This window comes from Haemaphysalis longicornis, unplaced genomic scaffold (genome assembly GCF_048455015.1).
Source record: "Haemaphysalis longicornis isolate Haplotype H1 unplaced genomic scaffold, Haemaphysalis longicornis Haplotype H1 scaffold_2, whole genome shotgun sequence".
In the NCBI taxonomy this organism is placed as follows: Eukaryota; Metazoa; Arthropoda; class Arachnida; order Ixodida; family Ixodidae; genus Haemaphysalis; species Haemaphysalis longicornis.
The window spans coordinates 32,881,088-32,895,473 of NW_027526295.1; positions in this window are offsets into that span (position 1 = coordinate 32,881,088).

Below are 14,386 nucleotides of genomic sequence, written 5' to 3' on the forward strand. Positions count from 1 at the left end.
TATTCAGGGGCCGGTCGCTTGCCGTGCGTCGGCCGATTACCGCTTCCCGAAGAAAAAACGGATGCCCTAGGGCCGTACTTCGGCCGTTTTCTTTCTCAACATCGGCAGCCGTAAGAGAACTGAATATCTGGCAGCCGGTTAGCTGCCGTTGTGCGTCCGGACACGGGCGGACGGAAAACTACCGAAGCGCTGGTTGCGAATGTTGGCCGTTCAACGCATGATCAGTGGCTGCCAGAACCTGGATGCTAGCCGGACATGCCAGAAAGCGCCCATAGTCGGGCCGGTCTTGGGGCACACTTTCTGTGCCGCCTGGGGATTCTCCCCTCTCAGCCGTCGCGTCGCTGCATTCGAATTACCGCGCGCCACCTCTCCTGCCATCTGTGAACGCACTGCGGAAAGACGGTGCGATGGAGGGGGGCGTGGCATGTTATGTGCACGCTAGATAAGCGCAGCGGTGCTTGTTAGCGGGGGGAGTCGCCAGCGGGGAGTCGCCGGCCGGGAGTGCCGCCAGCCAGAAGAGACAAGCCACCGCCGCCAACCACCTTCAAGGAGCCCGCACGGCAGCTTCAGTAAAGCCCCTTGTTCCTTTCGCAATGTTCTGTGTTGTAATGTTTTGACGAGGCTGTTGCCTGAACCCTCCTCGGTAGGCAGAATTACCTACAAGGTGTAGGAGCGTTTCAAGAGTATCTCGGTGTAGGAGTTGTATCATGGTGTATGTAATCTTATCTGCGCCCGGAGCTGAAGGTTTACATGCGCTCGGGCCAGCCCACAATTCATAGAGGGTAAATTTAGTATTGTAACCAGATTTTGACCAGTTATTTTCATGTAGGACCCTCTATTCGCATGCATTTTTATATTTCAGGAAAGTTTTTGTGTAGTGTGCAGAACTGAAACGTGTTGGAAGTGTTGTCCAAGTGTGTTAGCCTGGTCTTTGAGTGTGTCCCCTGTTGTACTGACCAGGGGTAGGCTATGTGTATGTTGTCCTCTAAGTTTACGTATTCTTGTCCATACCTGTGAGTGTCTGTGTATGAGTTAATGTATGTAAGGAAAGCGCGCCAGCTCTCCCTTTTCACCTCACGACGCTCACACTTTTTTTAAAGGCCTTTGTCCGTTTAAACTAGATGAGGTTATCCGACGTGGGGTACTGGCGAAGGGCACCCCACGCCTTTTGCTGGGCCACTCGCACCCGCCTACAGTCCTCATTACACCAAGGCCTCCTCTGGTTGCGCAGAGCTCCGGAGGAGTGGAGAATGGACTTTTCGGTGGCGTCGAGGATGTGTATCGTGATGAGTTGGGCTGCTTCCTCCACGTGTAGGTGTTTTATGGTTGTGTGGTGTAGTTTAGATGTTTCTATGAATGTACTCCAGTTTAGTTTTGATTCATTAAACCTGTTGTGGGAAGATGGACTGCTTGGGCCTTCATCTATATACATTAGTGAAGTATGGAAGTGGTCACTACCATATGGGTCCGTGCCCACACCCCACTCAAGACATGGTAAGAGAATTGCAGAAACAATAGCCAAGTCAAGATGTGACTATATATTGTGTCCTAAGTTATGGTATGTAGCCCGTTTTTTGTTGAAAAGGTATGCCCCAGAGGATGTAAGAAACTGTAAGGCGTAGGAAACTGTAATAGGATGTAAGGCGACCTCGGGCATCCGTTCGGGAGGAGACCCAAAGAGAGTTGTGCGCATTAAGGTCGCTGTGAGAATGTATGGTTCGGGTAGCTCGTCAACCAGTGCCTCGAAATCAGAGCTCAGAAGTACATAATCAGGAGAGATGTAAATGGAGCATACCGTTATCAACCTATTAAATATTATCGTATGGATTGCTACACCCTCTAGGACAGTGTTTAAAGAGAGAGGGTGGCATGCTAATGATTTCCGGCCAACAGTGGCCACACCGCCCAAAGAGTATGTGCAGCCTGTCCTTTCTGAATACCATGTACCTATTTAAGAAATTTGCTTGTGTGGAATTGGGGTGAGTTATTTGGAGACACATGATACTTGGCTGATTGGCATTCAGCATCTCATACACATCATCGAGATTTTTCAGAAGGCCTCTGTAGTTCCACTGAATGATGTTTTCTGTTGCCATCATTTACATTTGAGGATGACTGGGTGTGTGTGTGTGTCTGTGCGTGCGTGCGTGCGTGCGTACGTGCGTGCGTGCGTGCGTGTGTGTGTGCGTGTGCGTGTATGTGTGTGTGTGTGTGTGTGTGTGTATGTGTGTGTGTGTGTGTGTGTGTGTGTGTGTGTGTGTGTGTGTGTGTGTGTGTGTGTGTGTGTGTGTGTGTGTGTCATCTTTCGGGGCTTGTACTCTCGGAAGCCGCTCCTTGTGGTGCGTTGCAGGCAGGAACAGCCCGACATCCATCCCCTCATCAGATGTCAGAGGGGTGCCCGACGGACCGGGCCCCTGGACTTAGCCACCTTCGGGGGCCCTTCGTTTGAGCCGCCACTGCTTAGGGCGTTGGGGGCGCCAGAGGTGGCACGGGCGGTGCGGTGTCGGTGGGAGCCGATGCGGGGCCCCCGGAGTTCATCCCCTCGGCACCCTCCAACGCACTGGAGGACGCGGAGGCAGTGGCGGGAGCGTCATCGGTCCCGACGGAGACGGTTGGCACCACAACCGCTGCTGCCTGAGAAGAGGTGTGGTGACGGGTTGGGCTGCCTGAGGCAACCCAGGGGGGTGGGGGCGGGACCAGGTCAGTCTCGCTGAACTGGGTCCCCGTGGATACCAGACGCCGCTCCGCCCCCGGCGAGCCGCGTCGGCGTACCTCCCCAGGGGGAAAGAGGTGAACTTCTTTCGCGTCTCTGGGAAGGTAAGGTTCTCAGTGACGTTAACCTTGATAATCACCTCCTGCTTGAACTTGTCGCATGTTCTCGATAGACCCCGTGGGATCCCTGGCAGTTAGCACAGATGAGGGTTTCTGATGGGCACTTGTCAGATGGATGATCGTGCTGGGCACTTTGCACACGTAAGTCGGCCACGGCAGGAGTTGGCACTATGCCCAGACCTGTGACACTTAAAACCGCGCCGCGGGTTAGGGTTGTATGGCCGAACTGAACATCGAATGTATCATGCGTTGATGACTTCAGGAAGTGTTGACTGGTCAAAGGTTAAAATGAGCTGTTTGGTAGGAATTTCTTTGTCTTCTCGGCGTATCGTTATGCGCCTCACTGCTGTTACGCCCTGACTTTTCAGGCCCTCCAGCCGATCAGTTTCGATTTTGTTCATGAGTTTATGGTCTGAGATCACGCCCTGTGAGCTGTTAAGGAGATCTGCGATGCGTGTCTGGCTCAGGAGATTTGTTGCCTGCTGCTGGGTATTGACTTCGACCAACACTCCTCCGGTTCTCTGTTTCTTTGCTTTGTAAGATTCTCCGATTATACCTTCTATGAACTTTGTGACCAAAATAACGGACAGAGAGGCAACAGGCTTTTCTTTTTCAAGAGCTTCAATTATCCGGACAGAAAGCGGGGATAGTTGGCTGGCTTTGGGAGAGGGATTGTTGGTAAGAACGGAAATGATACTTCGGTGCGGCCCCTTTTCAGGGACCGATCTAGTTTAAGGGGGGGGGGAATATCATACGGCTTAGTATATAAGCAGGGGACGGGGGTACTTCCTTCGCCTGGGTTACCCTGATACCTAGAGAAGTCCCGGAGCTCCCTGCCTGGTAAACAGACAGGGAGCCCATCCGCCGGAGCTTGACCTGGGCTCCGACGGCCACTGTTTGAGGTTTTTACCCTTCACCTTAAAACTCATTACCACGGTCGGTTACAGCGTGAGTATGAGGGATCAGGGTCCGCAGTATCGCCAATACCGGCACCAAGATTACTCAAGGCGCCCCGTGCGGGGGATATTCGAACACAGTGAAATGGTTGAAACATATGATACGCGCTTCCGGGGTGGTCTAAAAATCATAAATTTACTTTTTGATGGATTGTTTATTAGGTGGTTGATGAGGCACCATTTATTATTTAGTCAAAACAATATTTAGGTTAGAAGTAAGATCGGACACAGATTTATCAGCCGAAGATACTGTGGTGTCGTCAGCATATAGAACACAGTGTGAGGCATGAATAGAGTCAGCAAGGTCATTAAATACATAATAAACAGTAAAGAACCTATAATAGAACCTAGCGGCACACCTTAATTATTATTTTAGTTATAGAATACGCATTATTAACACACACTACCTTCCTTGTTTATAAGGAAGCTTTTTAAGACATTTAAAGCTAGTCTGATGAATCCACAGGATTCAAGTTTGTGGAACAGAATATCATGATTAATAGTATCAAAAACTTATGTGAAATCTTAAAAAACGGATCCCACAAATATACCTAAGTCAAACGATTTTTTAATTATATTGATTAAAGACAGAAGTGCAAGGTTAGTGGAACTGCCAGAACAAAAACCAAATTTACAGGGCCGAAGAATGTCGAATTTAGTTATATAGATATTTAGTCGATTGGCAAACAACTTTTCTATTACTTTACTAAGAGAAGAAAGGATAGAAATAGGAATGTAGTTAGATATTAGGTGCTTGTCTCCTTTCTTAAAACCAGGAATAATGTTATCACGCTTTAAAAAGCTTGGGAAAATTCCGAGAGCCAAAATCTTATTGATAATGATGGAGAGAGGAACAGAAACACAGTGAGCAATAAGTTTAAGGTAATATGCACAAACATTATCCAAACCACCTGAAGTATCCTTCAGCGTAAGAAGCGTGGCACGAACTTCATCGGGAGTAACAGCAAAAAGATACAAATTATGTGTTGACCAACACATATTAACCTTTGCTACTGATTGGCCTGCTGTAGGGCTATTTGAGAAATACTCACTGAAAGCATTAGCAATATGATCCTGTTGCTGAAAGGTACGACCGTCATAAATAATTTTAGAAATAGGGACATTACGCGATGCATTATTTAAGACCTATTTAGAAGCGTCGATTGCATTTTTGGATTGTTCTTGAATTTACTGAATTCATTTTCGTAGTAGCGCCTTTTTGCGTGTTTTAACATAAAATTTAAGATGTTACAATAGTTTTTGTAGCGATTAGGAAGAGCTAAATTGAAAGGCTTCTTTTTAGTTTTCTTATAGATATTTTCTTTTTTTCGCATGCATTCTAGAAACTTTAGCGTTACCCACGGGTTACTCAGGTATTTGTGCCTTTTTTTACTTTTAAATATTTTTGCGTTTAACGAAACAGCACCTAGAAATAGGTCACAAAACTTCTGCAGCGCTCCATCTGGGTCATATTAGGAATCATTTAATAAATCATGTAAGGAATCATGTAAGGAATCATGTAAGCAGGCTACAAACCAACGATACAATCACAGGTATTCCGAGTTAGCCGGCCCCCTCACTGACGCTCACTGAAGCCTGAGCCCCTTACGATGAAATGGGATGACAAGAAAGAGCAGGCTTTCAATGACTTAAAGACAGCGCTGATGAGCCAACCGCTGCTTGCAGGCCCTGACTACAGCTAACCTTTTGTAATTCAGTGCGATGCTAGTGATCGAGGCGTAGGGGTGGTATTGTGCCAAAAAGGGGAGACGGGTGACGAGCACCCCACGCTTTACGCCAGTCGGATGCTGACGGTGCGCGAGGAAGCATACAGCGCTTCCGAAAAGGAGTGCGCGTGCCTCGTGGGGCCAGTTCAAAAGCTAGCTTGCTACATCGCCGGCTCGCATTTCGTTATTGAAACTGACCACTGTCCCCTCGCATGGTTGCAGAAAATGTCTGCTAAGAACGGTCGCCTGCGGCGTTGGAGCCTCGCTTTGTAGCAGTACTCAATTGAGGTCCGTTGCAAAAAGGGAAAGCTCAAATGTGCCAACGCTGACGGCCTAAGCCGCTGCCCTTAGTGTAGAGATGGCCTCGAGGAATATGGTTTCATGTTTTTTTTTTTCCTGAAATATTCTTTATTACCTACATTCAATTCGGCAGTTGATGTCATTGTGAGTCACTTTGTTGATGCGTTTTGCATACCAGGTTTATTTATAATTAGTCCCCATTCTTGTATTGAGTGTTGCCACGTTAGGTGGGTTTTAGTCAATATGTTTGTCCGACTTTAGAGGCAGCCTGGTGGTCTTTCGGGGGATTGTCCTTTCACTCACTTGCTTTGTAGTTGTGTTTTTTGTGCTTTTCTGGACTAGCGAGTGCACGTTAGAGAGCCATGAAGCCCTCCGCCACATGAAAAGCCAGGGGTGTTCCCGGAAGTGTCTGGGCCATGATTCCCACCGCTTCGTCGTGTTAAAAAACAAGAACGTACAGTTAGCCTCGGGAAGGACTGCTTGAGGTGTTTGCGGGCCATCCCGAAGTCTCTACCTGAGACAAGCCACCCTCCCAAACATGCTGGAAACCAATGCTGTCAAGAGCTTCCCGCAGGCCGGAGATGTTTTTACTATCGGCGTACGGTGTTGCGAAGACTGTTCTCAATTTTATCGGATTCGACCACCAAAGCCTTCAAACGTCCGGTCCCCCCCCCCCCCCGGCCCCCATCGACGAGGAGCGACCCGGCTTTGTACACAATGACGCGGCGGCGACTGAGGCTGCTGCTGAACAAAAGCCGCTTTCCGCGGCTAGACGGTCACCTAAGCGCCCGCCACGATGACCGAGAACGTCTAACGGAGGTAATGACGAAGGCGTCACGAGGCGGCGCACTTTTGGCGACAGGCTAATTGCTCCTGTTCTCTTCGGCTGCGAGCCACGCATCGTGGGGGCCCTTTGTGGCGGGTCCGAGTCGTTGCTGTTCAACGTGTGCCCGGCGTCGGATTACCAACGGGAGCCCAGGTGTCCTCCTGTCGCTTCAACCTCGGGTGGTCCTAAAGGCTTCGACCTTAGCAAGATTGCACCGTCGAAGTCAACCTGACGCTGACCTGTACGAGAGGAGAAGTTCCTTCTCTCTGCGAGCGTGTGGGCGTCAGATTGCCCCGTTCCCGAAAACAGTGGTAGAAAGAGTGAATGGGGACGGACCCAACTTGGTTATTTAATCTCTCGCGCTCAGGAGCGCAGGATCCTGATCACTCAGTCCAACGCCATGTAAATATTCCGCACGCAAAGTTACTTTCTTCGCCCTACTCGGCCCCAATGTTTGCCCCAACTCTTGACGAAAAGACGCCATCACCGGTTACGCTACCAGATCCGCCACAACGGCCGTCTCGGGGTCTAGTACACTGTATCTGGGGGCTGAGCCGCGTTGTCGGCGTAATTGAGTCGATGATGGCAAGTGAAAGAAAAACCGAACGATGAAAGAAAGTGAAGGAGGAGAGTGTCGCAAAATCGGGAGAGGAAGTCGGTTCGCTGTGGCGGCACGAGCAAGTACCCTCCGAGATGGTACGGTGAGGGAGGGAGGGGAGAGGGGGCAGTATCGCGTGCCGGTGTTGGCTGTGCCCGCACGAGGCGCTCGACGGTGCGAAAAGAGAGAGAGAGAGAGAGAGAGAGAGAGAGAGAGAGATGCTTTATTGGGAGAGAAACGAAAGTCGACCCTTGAGGGCACCTCAATCAAGACTGAGTCTAGGGGGAGGATAGACGGTGAGCAGAAAAAAGATAGAAAAGGAGAATAAGATGACGGTTCACAAGCCGCGCAGCATGGACAGTACTGGCGGCATCATAGCCGGTCCGAGAGTCCCATGTCCTTTAAAAAGTCCAGCAGGGCTCGGAACGCTTTTTCGCGATTTCATTTGTGACAATCCGGGAACAACAGGATTGATGAGGTGCATTAAGGCAGTTCCAGTTTCGCATACGACGCTCTCGGCGCTGATCGAGCCTGCGAATGTTGTGGATACTCACACAGTGCATGCGCGAGTGTCTCTGTTGCATGACAGTTTGGGCAGGCGGTTGAACTGGCGATGTCAAGCCTGTGACTTCTTTCCGCCCAGCGGTGACAGCCAATTCCCAGACGAAGAACGAGAGCACGGTCAGCTCGGGTCAGTCCCCTCGGAGGAAGCGCGTGCGGTGGCTTGCCGGATGCAACTCGGGAGTCAGGGGGCATGGCTTGGAGGTCCCTTGGCATAAGGTACCGCGCAACGTCCAGGGGCCTGATTACCTCACTCATCGAAGTGGATGGATGATGCGCTTCTTTTCCAGGCGATCAGACTCCTCATTCCCCTGATGCCTACGTGAGCAGGTAGCCATTGCAGATGAATGCTAAGGCCTCTGGTGCTGAGGCTTTGCGGTTTGTTGGCAAGACTTTGTACAGCGAGACAGCTGAGGTGGACCCGGTCGAGCCTCAGGAGAGCAGCCTTCGAATCTGATATGATGGCTTCTTTCCGGTTGATGAGATAGCGCTCGCACTCCTTAAGGATGTCCGCAACCAGGTGAAGGCCCGTGATTTCTGCCATTGTGGAGCTGCTGGCCACTGGTAGGCGGCATTGCCTGGCTGAAGCGAAGGCAGACGCGATGGATGCTGCAGCCGCCGCCCTCTTGTCTGGAAGCACGGCGCGAACCTTGGAGAAAACACGAGGGGGGGGGGGGGGGAGGGGAGGGGCGTGCGCGTGCCTATGACGTGCGTTCGCTTAAGACGCACTTCTCCGTCCCATCCTGAGACTCACTTCGCGCCGCCGACGCAGAGGCTCATCATCGCAGCCGTCGAGAGAACCCACGATTGAGTGCTGGCTTAGTGCAATGCTGCTGCGCCCAAATATCGCGTTATGGAATATCGTAATTGCCAACTATTTTTTAATGCGAAGCAGTATACATTGTACCAGCTAAGTATTCTGTCGCGACCGTCCGCGTGAACAGAACACTTCCGTGAACAAATAAAAGAATTTACTGGCACCGCCCGGCATTGAACCTGGACCCGAATAGAGTAACTTAGCGACATCCGGCCGTCTTACCGACTAAGCCAAGCCCACATGAGGAGGCGGGAAGACAGACGGTGCACTCAACGAGCACAGCGGCGGGTCTACCGCCTGCGATCATTCAAAGCCCTCGTGTGAAGTGCAAATTGCATAAGTTGTGATAACGGCGTTCACGTGGTTTGGATTGGCGGCGAACGGAAATGCGTCTGGGTAGGAAGAGGGCTGGAAGAACGCACTTGGCAGTGACGCATGAAACAAAAGCGAGGGGGAGGTAGTGAGAGAGATGACGCCATAGCCGCGCGTGCCGCCCTCTTCCTTACCCTTCGCTGACGCTCCGCTCCGATTTTTTTATGCCGTGGCTGCTGCATTGGGTTGTCTCTGATTTCATTCTTTGTAGAGCCACGAGCGTGAATTCAAGTGACGTCACATGGGTGATCGTTGTGGGTGTCGCAGTCCAACCATCTTCGGAGCGTGGATTGGAGCATTTTTTTTTGTGCAACCGCTCTTCAGCAAACACAGTATTCCTTTATCGCAAACTGGGAACATCATTGGTTTAACATGGGCTTCACGGCAATATTTTGCGAACATGCAAAGCGAAATGAATCACAGGTGCTTGCAATGAAATTAAATTGCAACAGACATTTTTATGCCAGCAGAAGAGTAGTTCAATAAGAGGAGAAACTGCCACCCACGCTAATTACGGCTGCCATGCGCCCAGGCAGACTCACAAAGAGCCAACGTATCCGGGAGGCTCTCGGGTGTTATCCCATTCCTTTAGTGCCCCCCTAATGTCGTCTGCATTTGTGCAATAATTACCACGATCAAATCTGCTTTTGAGGTATCTCTAGACATTCTCAATGATATTCATAACAGCCCCTTTAGGAGTCTACTGCACAACCGCGCAGCTCGTCCTTGTAGCAAAGCCTTTACCTTGCGTGTAGTCTGGACGGTATTGCAATCTTGCTGAAGCAAGAAACTGGCATCCTTAAAATTTCCTCCTGCCGCATAGGGGAGGACATGTTACGCAAGCAAGTCACAGTAGCTGTCAGATTTTAAGGTTCGGTGGCGGACTAAGGCCCACTGCGCTGACTGCGCCCCAAACGTTTAAGGAACAATGGCGGCTGCTGAAGACGCGTCATGAAGGCAGGCAGGTATATTTTGTTCAAAAAATATATCTGGTGATACTCAGTTGGCCTTTAATACATGATTCAAAAAGATGTTTAGCTGAAACACTTCACCGATATGGCGAGAATAGAAAGCAATACTCAGTTTGAGGCTGATGAATTACTAAAAAGAAGACAACCATGCATTTGAACTTCTATATTATTACTTGCGTGCAAGTCACTGGCCTGTTTATTAACATGCCAGTCACTTTATACAAATGATTATTTTTTCGGGGTACATACAACTGTATGGACTCCATACGCGCTGCTGTTGATCTCATCTCGTAGAGAAGGTGGATTCTTTGGTAATAACGACCACTCGCCACTCCTCCAAAGACCACTGCTCGTGAGCGCGAGCAAATGCGAGCCGCTTCTCCTTCTGTATTGCCGTTAAGTACGGCGTTTGCGCATCCACGCGTCCGTGTGAACCGGCGTCTTGCAGACGGTTCCTAATTATTCCCTAACTGGCGTTCAGCCTCAGGGCATCCCGAATTTCTTTCGCCCCCATGAAGAGCACCGACAACAGACGCAGCGACAATCATAAAGTCCACTTCGTCTAAGTACAGCGCTCGGGACCTGGAAGGGGAGCGTCATCGGGGCGGCCGTGCTCGTCCGCAAAGCTTCAATTATCCTGCTGGCTCCCGTTGTGAACACTTTCCCCGCAATAAAGAACGATTTCGCACCTGACGCACAGTGTAACTCTAGGCGACATCTTAAACAATGGGCAGTGCTATCCGCCTCCTGGCCATGGCGGCCACTTTTCTGGTGAAGGCGAAAACAGAAAACGCCCGTGTTCGAGATTTCTGCGGACGTTAAAGTTCCCCAAGTGGTCAAAATTAACCCTGAGCCCTCCACTACGGCGCGCCCCATCCCCTGTGAAGCGTCGGCGCATTAAACCCCACAATCAGTCAATAAAAAAACAATGTCCGCCGATATATGCGAGCATGCGGGCCTGTCGTGGTAACACAGGTGGCAGTCGTTCTCATCTTGGATAATCTATAAGGTGCCATGAGCCCTGTTAAGGTGACAGAAGGATAGGCACCAAGCAAGAAGCCCACGGCACGCACAGTGCCGGACTGTGACAGTGAGATGGCAATGTTGACGACGCTGCCAGCGTGCATTAAACATGGTGTTTCAGCGCCTGCAAAAGACGCAGGACAGAACGAGCAGGCTGAGGAAGATGAACAGTGTGCGCAGCTGTTGGAATGGACGCCAAAGGCGCATACACCAATGCATTTAAACAGTTTTTAGAAACTTTCTGAGAAGGCTAGCTCGTGTTATGCACAACACATGTTCGGATGTCTTTGGGACCAATCAGAAAGGACAAGGACAACCTGTGCGAGCGACCCGAATACTTTGTTTATTACTGTGAGTCGTCTACTTTGTGCATGGCCGATGTAATTAAAGCAACCCAAACTGCAATTCTGATTAAACTCACGTCTTTGCATTAAAAAGGGCTGCTGCAGATATTTGCTTTAACTGTAACCACTTGTAATTCATTTCTCCCTGCATATCTGAAAAAATTACACCATCTTCCCGTGGGGAACCATGAGGAGGATGCGAAGCATCATAGGGGTTCTGTGTAGGTTCTGGTGTGTTGCCGTTATGTTGTTTCATTTATCGGAGCACGAATGGGAACGTAGTGTGAACCCCCATGCAGAGTCAGAGAAATGTAGAGAAATGTAGAGACAGCGAAGAGACCAACACCGGCGTTACCTGATCCAACACCTCCTGGTTCTTGTCTTTCTTTATTGCGTGCTCACGCTCCTACCCCGCTGCCCGGTCTCTCCGTCCTCTTCTCTGGTTGAGCTGCAAGGCGCGTGGCGCTTCCCGCCACAGCTTTACCACGGGAAATTCAACATCCTCCTCTAAAGTCTTCAGTTCGTCGTTTCCGTTGACGTTCAGCTTCGCGTGCCTTCGTTGTATCAGTAGCTTCTTGACGTAGTTTGAATGAGTCAAGGACATAAGGCGCATTCGTAGCACTTGCTCCTGTCCCGGTTTTGTAGCGCAGTGGGAAGAGCGCCACGTACCTCCCGTTGCTGCCAGAGAGTCGTGCACGGATCAAAACTGGGCGCCGCTAACTATTTCTTTGTTTATGGTTTAGGGGGAGAGGTGCGGACGCCGGACGACGGCGGGTCGACTAAGAGATGCTTTGCATATAAAATATTCCCAATCACTTCCGTCTCAAGCAGGGACACCGCTCTTTTTAAAGGAATTTCTGCAAGGCTGTGCCTCCCGCGTAATAAAGTCTATTTGTGTTAAAGTAACTAGACTCCTGTAAGCTCATTTCCTATTTCTGTTGTGCGTCTATATGTATCGTAAACGCAAAGCAGCCAGCACGCGCATGCAATCATTGTTTTGTCATTTTTTATGTGTGATGCATGATGCTGGCCGCCAAAGCTGCTTGCAGCAACAAATTCATAATCGACCAAATAGCGGGCCACCGCGGGCACGCAGGAATTCTGACGAAGCAGAAAGCGTACCCCGCAAAAGGGCGCAATTTTTGTCTTTCGCGGCGTTCGCGTAATGAGCCTGCGATACAGCTTCGCAGGAACCCTTGGCGAGCAGGGATGGCAGTAGCGCGGCAAGCGCGGCTTCAACTGAGGTGGCGATAAGGACGTCAAGGTGGACAAGCCGGATGTGCACACGCATTCTCGCTATCTACGGCACATCCACGGGCGCATCGATTCATAAATCGCGCTGGCATGCAGTTTTTCCTACGTTGTCTCTTCTGCCCGCTCCGGTCACCGTTCTTGTGTCCCATTTAACATGGAGCACCTTGCCTCAAACCACCCAACTAAAATTTCAAGCTCAACAGCCTTTTTTGTGGGAATCTGTGAGCCCCCTGTATTTCAGAGTCGCTTTCTTCGTGAACGCTTTTAAACCCTTCCGACTTCTTTAATTTTTACTGTTCCTGGCTGCCCACCGATCGCGACCCGGTTGTATTAACAAGCCCCTTTCGCTTCCGCTGTCCTCTTTTTTGTTGTACCGGGCTAATATACTGCACTTACTCTGGTGAAGACTAGTCGTCTTTGTTTTTCACGTGCGCCTGACTTTTCATTCATATTACTTTTGCACGCTTTTTCCGAGCACTCGTTGTCCCCAGATTATATATTTATATGTACAATATAATTATGTGCACTTACAGTTCTTACGGTTTTGTTAGTGTTGAAACACTAAGAAATTTCCTGTGAGTGCATGTGACGAACCTAATTAAATGCGTGTCCCATCTGCATCTTTCTAACACAGTGACCCCCTGGTGGCCAGCATGGTTATCAATTTTTCCAGCGATAGCATATCAAAAGGATACAACATACTGCATTCAACACGTTTTGTAGATGAAGAAGACGAAGAAGAAAAAAGAAACAAAGAAGGTAAGGACGTCGTTCCCCGCATCTAGCAACGCTCCATCAAAATTGCCCCTGGAAACTTCCATGCCAAAAGCATTTCCTGGAGTTGCAGCGACGGCCATAAAGCATCAATCAATCACCTCCAACCAAATCACCTGTACAACCAACAGCCTCACATTGCACGCATCAGTTGATAAAGGAGACACGTAGGGGCACGTGAAGGCATTACAGGACACCAGAAAATGTCAGAAAATGTCCAAAAATGTCAATTTTGCAGAAAATGTCAATTGATTTTTCTGAAGGAGAATCGTGGCATCACAGAACGCAAAAACGATACTTGCTTCTGAGCTAGTGAGGTGAAAATTGCTCGTTCGCAACACATGACACGCATATTCTGCTCACTCCCGGTCAGCGCCTCTTTTTACTCCCAGCCCCACACAGGCATACGCCATCCGTGTATTTGGAAGGATAGGGCAGGAGCCGTCAACACGCCATGTCTTCCGATCTGCCACATTTCTTCGCCAATACCCTCAGGAGTATCGGCTTTCCGTGCACATGCGGACGCCCGCGTCTGAGAACAAAATGGCGTGTTCCCCTTCATAGATTGTAAACTTCTTGGGCTATGCAAATGCGAATGTAAATCTATCTTCCACACCTCTCTGGCTTTCACATCTCTCGCAAAGGGGACCGTGCGCTTCAACCCGCGGCAACCAGCTTCGTGCACTCGGCGTCTGTGCTTCCCACTCGAGGCACGAACTTACGTGACCTGGCGAGTAGAAGAGCACGCGAGATATCATGCCACGAACGCTGGGCTAGGGGTTCTCAAAGCGCACGCTCACGTGCACTCGGTATTTTGTGTATTTTTTTTGCAAACTCATCACGTGGCGCAAGCCCACGCGCAAGCCTAGCTAAAGCCAGGAGCTCCTCACGAGGCACGCGCTCACGTGCGCCCGGTATTTGCTGTTGGTATTTTTTTCTGGTAAGGTATTACGGCTGAACTAAAAGCTTAAAAACCTTTGCTGTTCAACCAACACAACTGTTTCCGGTTTCCTATATACTGTGCAACTTGT